This window comes from Lissotriton helveticus, chromosome 4_1, assembly GCF_964261635.1.
Source record: "Lissotriton helveticus chromosome 4_1, aLisHel1.1, whole genome shotgun sequence".
Lineage (NCBI taxonomy): Eukaryota > Metazoa > Chordata > Amphibia > Caudata > Salamandridae > Lissotriton > Lissotriton helveticus.
This window is the reverse complement of record NC_136063.1, coordinates 137,046,959-137,054,198: the sequence shown is the minus strand read 5'-3', so window position 1 is coordinate 137,054,198 and position 7,240 is coordinate 137,046,959. Positions and strand designations below refer to the sequence as shown.

The following is a 7,240-nucleotide window of genomic DNA, read 5'->3' as shown; positions in this document are numbered from 1 at the left end:
CAACCAGGGAAAATATCGCGAAGGCAGCTTCGCGATATTAACAATGAAGGGTAGCTATTATTTAAATCACGTTACGTATGCCTTAACGCAGGAATTTAACGTCTGTTAAATTCCAGATTAAAGCATACTTAACATGTGGGATGTGGGATGGATGCTGTGGCTAAGACCACATGCCTTATCATCTGGGATATCACAGTTTTCCACCATGAAAAACGGTGATATCCACACTATCTCTGGAATTTTTATTGCCTCAGCGATGCGCGTTGTTGATAACGCTCTAACGGGCTATAAATTCTAGAGATAGCTGGTGATAAATATGCAAGCGCTAAGCGCTTTTTGCACTATTTATTGCAACCCGTTGTTAACATGTCCTTTTGTTTTTTTGAAGTTTCATATAGCTTGAACTCCACCCGAAGGTAGTGTGACATTTTGGCATAGGCATATTGTTTAAAATTGCAGACAATTAGTGTTATGATTTGGGTGCTCTGGTACAATCTTAAATACTATCTAACAATTCCGATTTACGGTATCTACCTCAGAGTCACTCCCCATTAAAAAATCATGCATTTTTATGCTCACAAAATAAATACGAAATACATATACAACATATACATTTAGAAGTCCCACTGTCGACGCGTTTCGGTGCGTAGGTTACAATTATGGCACCTTCCTCAGGACGGACGAGTTTAAAACCACAAGATTATTTTACTTCTTTCTAAAAAAGAGAATACATATAATTAATATACTGTTCCTACAGAGAGTTTATTCAAGTTGTGGATAAGTCTAATGAAGTTTGCTTCTTGTATGTTAACTACCCTTACTTGAAGTATAGGGATTAAGGTCCTTCTATTGATTTCCAGGACAGCTGTATCTCCTTGTGTAGTTGCGGATAGGTTCTTTCACTACGAGGTCTTTTTGAATCATTGACTTCTATAATGAAAGAGCATGGGATTATATACCATACTGCAGAGACTTATGGCCTATTTTTACATTTATCAAGGGCCACTTACTCATAGGATTCTTATTGACACGTGATTAAATGGTGTCTGTCGAGCAGGTACATAGTTACTGATGTGCACCGTCTGGGTTAGGTTGTTTTGCCGTGCCTGTAAAGTACACGTGTGTCAATATATACTTTAAATGACGGATAACTGACTGGCGGGTGTAGGGGTGGATTAATACATACCAATAACTTTTGCGTCAAATGCGGACAATCAGGCTGTTCTTTATTTCACCCTTTTCAAAGGTATCTTTGTACCTGTACCAAATTACATGACGTTATGATTAGTACATGTAAATATGGGGATTGTAGATTGTCTATTTCCTATCTACTGGCTCATTGTATGAATGATAGTACATACCGGTTCCGGGCTATATTGTCCCTTTTCGCCTGATATGCAGCGTACTCTCCTTTTCATTGAGCGCTGTAAATGTGCACTGTAGATGGGGGGCTATTTTCCGTACAGTCCTCTCCCAACCTGAATAGTAAATAAGTAGTGTTTGGATTACTGTCATGGCCTATGCCTAGACACAGATTTATTATTAATAGTACTTGTATTTTTAGTTCACCTAGTTACCAGACTTACTGTCTGCAAAGATGCTTAATCCTAATGCTGATGTCCGTGAAATCTGATTCACTTAACTATGCTGTTTAAACTGAATGTCTATCAAAGCACTGAAAATGCATTGCCTCGTTTGTTCATTTAACATATGCATTTTCGTGGTCACAGCGAGCACTAAAATAATATCCCACATTATGCCCTTAAAGTAGTGGCTTAGCGTCTATTTCAATGAGGTATAGGGTTCTGTTTACTACTCATTACTTTAACGGAAATTCCCGCCCCCTCTGTAAAGTAACTATCAGCAGCCTAGTTCTCACCTTTAAAGACGGACACTCGGCGAACCTGTTCCTAACGGCTTCCTGCTTTCTCCGCGACTGTTTGAAGCAGTGAAGCACACGGGCCTTAAGTACCCTGTCGATTTGCTCATTAACTGCTAATTAGCTGCTTAATTGGCATTTGTGCAATTATCGGCAGAGTTACTGTGTGGGCGCCATTTTGGTAGTTCTGAATATCACTATCTACGAACTACAAAACCGCGACTTCAAAGACTTGGGCCGATTAATTTTTTGGGGAATTACGGATAGAGGCACCCGATCCTCACATTTAGTATTGTTTTAGTGCCAAAGTTCATACATTCTTTGGCGTTTCATTAAGCATAGAGATGCTGAGTGCGACCTTGGAGCCATTTTAGTAGTCCCAAGCGTCACTCTAAAGGAAACTACAAAAACGCGGGTTCGAGACTTAGGTTGGATTATTTTTTAAAAATTCCGAATTGTAGTCCCGCCCTCCTCGTATTTTAATGTGATTTCTTTGTTGCCAAAGGTCACACATTCTATAGAATTTCGTCTAAGGGTAGCGGTGCTAAGTGCCAGTTTCGCTGTTTAATAGCAGATACCCTAATATAGAAGCCATTTTAGTAGTTCTGGATGTGAATCATCCAATAACTGCCAGGACACGGGTTCGATCCCCGGACTATCTATCTTTTAACTCTCTGTTTGTTGCAACGCCATCTATATAATGATTATTTCTTATGCATATTTATTGTCATTTGTTGTCTCACCCTTGCATATCTTTGCATTTCGTCATTGATTGCATACAGTGCCATTTAGATATGAGCAGCACATTTTTTGGCGTCATCTGGCGTCATTCTTCATGAGAACCCCAAGGTCCCAGCACTATATGGGTTGCCTAAGGTGCATAAAAATTTGGAAGACCCCCCAATGCGCCCTATGGTGTCTGGAATTGAATCCCTTACTGAGCCTCTCAGTAAATATGTGGACCATTTTATTCAGCCTCTGGTTACACAACTACCCTCATATATCAAAGATACTACCCACATGATCTCCAAAATTGAAGGGATAGCATTTAATAAAGACACCCAATGGTTGGTGTGCCTCGATATCGAAGCACTATATACGAATATCCCGCAAGAAGATACCGTAAAAATGATGAAGGATATTTTGGGTAATGAGAATGGGGACCTGACTTCACAAAATACCTTCATCATAGAATGTATTGAGATAATTTTAAACAATAACATCTTCCTACTCAAAAACGAGTATTATCGTCAGATTAAGGGCACCAGTATGGGAGCCACATGTGCTCCCAGCCTGGCATGCCTATATGTGGGGAGATTCGAGACTCAGCACATTCACAACGAAATGTGTCCTTTTTTCGAGAATGTGAAGTGCTGGTCTCGTTTTATAGACGACATTTTCTTTATCTGGGATGGACATGAAAGAGAATTAGATACCTTTTTAGAATGGATCAACTGTGGGGATCCAAACCTCAAGTTTACCTCAAATAAAAGCCAAGTATCAGTAGATTTTCTAGATATTAAAATCCATGAAAAAGAAAGAGCCCTCAATGTAGACTTGTTTGTAAAACCCACAGACCGTAACACTCTACTTCTCCATACGAGCTACCACCCCAAATGTCAGAAAGATGGGATACCCTTTAGTCAATTCCTAAGAATCAGGCGTAACTGCAGTGATAGAGCCAGCTATGAGAAACATGCAGCCGTCCTAAAAACCAAGTTGACTCAGAGAGGATACCCGAAGCGCCTTATAAAACAAGCATATAAGCGCGCAAAGTACTACAACCGTGACAGTCTGTTTGAGGGACACTCAAAAACAAATGACCGCAATGATGGTATCATCATGGTATCGGACTATAACGGTTTTAGTAACAAAGTAAAAAATCTGATAAACAGAAATTGGGGTATACTAAACAAAGCAGGGACAACACCTATGGCTAAACCAACATATGCATATAGAAGAAACAAGACCATAAGGAATCACCTAGTACATACTTTCAAAGAACCAAAAAGTGGAGGACAAAGAAATGTAGTGAACAACAGTCCTATTAGGGGAAACTTGCCTTGTGGCTCTTGTTCACATTGCAGGAACATTATAAAGACCGATAAACTGGAAGTCAATGGTATAACCCAATGGATGAACGACCACGTCAACTGTCGTACTGCCAATGTAGTATACCTCTTGCTGTGCCCATGTAACAAATGTTACATTGGGGAGACAGGATGCGAAATGCGTCTACGCCTCACGGAACATCGTTCTGCAATAAGAAATAAAAGAAAAAATGCTCCGTTGGTGGAGCATTGGATAGCTGAAAACCACAATATTGATGATATCAAGTGGTTCATTCTGGAAAAGATTAAAATTTCAGTAAGAGGAGGTGATTTAAATAAAAAACGAAAACAAAGAGAACAGTTCTACATGTCCAAATTCAAATCATACTACAAAGGATTAAATGGCCGTGAGGAATGGGATAGAATGATTAGATAACATTGTAGATCTCTGCCTATGTACATCATCTGAAACTAATGTTTGGTGACTTATGTATATGCACTGTTGAAAACAAACCATAAGGGATCAAATGCTTGAGAACCACTCCTCATGAAAATCACTATAATCATACTTTGAGCATATGTTTATTGAGTAGAGCAAAATGCTAATGAAAATGTTGCAAAATGTGATAATAAGAAATGCGGAACTGATTCTGTTGCCTTTTTATTAAAATTTGTAATTTATTGTCGCTTTAAATAGAGGCCACTGTTTATATGTACAGGTACAAGATGGAATGAGAGATAGCCATCAATGTTTATAAAAAGATACATCCCTGTAAATTGATAAAAATAGTGTCATTTAACAAAATGTATAGCTAGTAGTTCTATTTCAGTAAGTCTGGGCTTCCCGTATTTAATCTAGGTTAAGGAATACTATAATTTCCAAAAGCACCACAATAGAAAGCGAGGACTTAACTCGAAAATAAGATGCCCCTTAATTAAAAACACGGCAGATGACGGCAGATGACGCCAAAAAATGTGCTGCTCATATCTAAATGGCACTGTATGCAATCAATGACGAAATGCAAAGATATGCAAGGGTGAGACAACAAATGACAATAAATATGCATAAGAAATAATCATTATATACATGGCGTTGCAACAAACAGAGAGTTAAAAGATAGATAGTCCGGGGATCGAACCCGCGTCCTGGCAGACATTGGATGATTCACATCCAGAACTACTAAAATGGCTTCTATATTAGGGTATCTGCTATTAAACAGCGAAACTGGCACTTAGCACCGCTACCCTTAGACGAAATTCTATAGAATGTGTGACCTTTGGCAACAAAGAAATCACATTAAAATACGAGGAGGGCGGGACTACAATTCGGAATTTAAAAAAAATAATCCAACCTAAGTCTCGAACCCGCGTTTTTGTAGTTTCCTTTAGAGTGACGCTTGGGACTACTAAAATGGCTCCAAGGTCGCACTCAGCATCTCTATGCTTAATGAAACGCCAAAGAATGTATGAACTTTGGCACTAAAACAATACTAAATGTGAAGATCGGGTGCCTCTATCCGTAATTCCCCAAAAAATTAATCGGCCCAAGTCTTTGAAGTCGCGGTTTTGTAGTTCGTAGATAGTGATATTCAGAACTACCAAAATGGCGCCCACACATTAACTCTGCCGATAATTGCACAAATGCCAATTAAGCAGCTAATTAGCAGTTAATGAGCAAATCGACAGGGTACTTAAGGCCCGTGTGCTTCACTGCTTCAAACAGTCGCGGAGAAAGCAGGAAGCCGTTAGGAACAGGTTCGCCGAGTGTCCGTCTTTAAAGGTGAGAACTAGGCTGCTGATAGTTACTTTACAGAGGGGGCAGGAATTTCCGTTAAAGTAATGAGTAGTAAACAGAACCATATACCTCATTGAAATAGACGCTAAGCCACTACTTTAAGGGCATAATGTGGGATATTATTTTAGTGCTCGCTGTGACCACGAAAATGCATATGTTAAATGAACAAACGAGGCAATGCATTTTCAGTGCTTTGATAGACATTCAGTTTAAACAGCATAGTTAAGTGAATCAGATTTCACGGACATCAGCATTAGGATTAAGCATCTTTGCAGACAGTAAGTCTGGTAACTAGGTGAACTAAAAATACAAGTACTATTAATAATAAATCTGTGTCTAGGCATAGGCCATGACAGTAATCCAAACACTACTTATTTACTATTCAGGTTGGGAGAGGACTGTACGGAAAATAGCCCCCCATCTACAGTGCACATTTACAGCGCTCAATGAAAAGGAGAGTACGCTGCATATCAGGCGAAAAGGGACAATATAGCCCGGAACCGGTATGTACTATCATTCATACAATGAGCCAGTAGATAGGAAATAGACAATCTACAATCCCCATATTTACATGTACTAATCATAACGTCATGTAATTTGGTACAGGTACAAAGATACCTTTGAAAAGGGTGAAATAAAGAACAGCCTGATTGTCCGCATTTGACGCAAAAGTTATTGGTATGTATTAATCCACCCCTACACCCGCCAGTCAGTTATCCGTCATTTAAAGTATATATTGACACACGTGTACTTTACAGGCACGGCAAAACAACCTAACCCAGACGGTGCACATCAGTAACTATGTACCTGCTCGACAGACACCATTTAATCACGTGTCAATAAGAATCCTATGAGTAAGTGGCCCTTGATAAATGTAAAAATAGGCCATAAGTCTCTGCAGTATGGTATATAATCCCATGCTCTTTCATTATAGAAGTCAATGATTCAAAAAGACCTCGTAGTGAAAGAACCTATCCGCAACTACACAAGGAGATACAGCTGTCCTGGAAATCAATAGAAGGACCTTAATCCCTATACTTCAAGTAAGGGTAGTTAACATACAAGAAGCAAACTTCATTAGACTTATCCACAACTAGAATAAACTCTCTGTAGGAACAGTATATTAATTATATGTATTCTCTTTTTTAGAAAGAAGTAAAATAATCTTGTGGTTTTAAACTCGTCCGTCCTGAGGAAGGTGCCATAATTGTAACCTACGCACCGAAACGCGTCGACAGTGGGACTTCTAAATGTATATGTTGTATATGTATTTCGTATTTATTTTGTGAGCATAAAAATGCATGATTTTTTAATGGGGAGTGACTCTGAGGTAGATACCGTAAATCGGAATTGTTAGATAGTATTTAAGATTGTACCAGAGCACCCAAATCATAACACTAATTGTCTGCAATTTTAAACAATGGTTTTTAACATAAGTGTTTCTGCATAATAAACTTTTGGGAGTAAAAAAATGATTTTCTAGTGTGGAGTACGATTATCTATTGAAATATCTCT

At 38.8% G+C, this 7,240-nt stretch overlaps 2 long non-coding RNA genes across 3 annotated transcripts; one reads left to right on the top strand and one right to left on the bottom strand.

Annotated features, from left to right (window-relative positions):
- Nucleotides 1–606: 606 nt before the first annotated feature.
- On the bottom strand, nucleotides 607–1,480 carry LOC144827067 (uncharacterized). 2 transcript variants are annotated; one of them, XR_013610014.1, is made up of 4 exons: nucleotides 1,362–1,480; nucleotides 1,187–1,258; nucleotides 822–930; nucleotides 607–715 (listed from the first exon to the last, which is right to left on the bottom strand). It is a non-coding gene; the product is annotated as an uncharacterized LOC144827067 (long non-coding RNA). The 2 variants fall into 2 exon arrangements; XR_013610015.1 differs by lacking the exons at nucleotides 1,187–1,258; nucleotides 1,362–1,480 and adding an exon at nucleotides 1,011–1,174.
- A 4,629-nt stretch (nucleotides 1,481–6,109) lies between these two features.
- Nucleotides 6,110–6,768, top strand: LOC144827066 (uncharacterized). The gene is made up of 3 exons (XR_013610013.1): nucleotides 6,110–6,228; nucleotides 6,332–6,403; nucleotides 6,660–6,768. It is a non-coding gene; the product is annotated as an uncharacterized LOC144827066 (long non-coding RNA).
- Nucleotides 6,769–7,240: the final 472 nt, after the last annotated feature.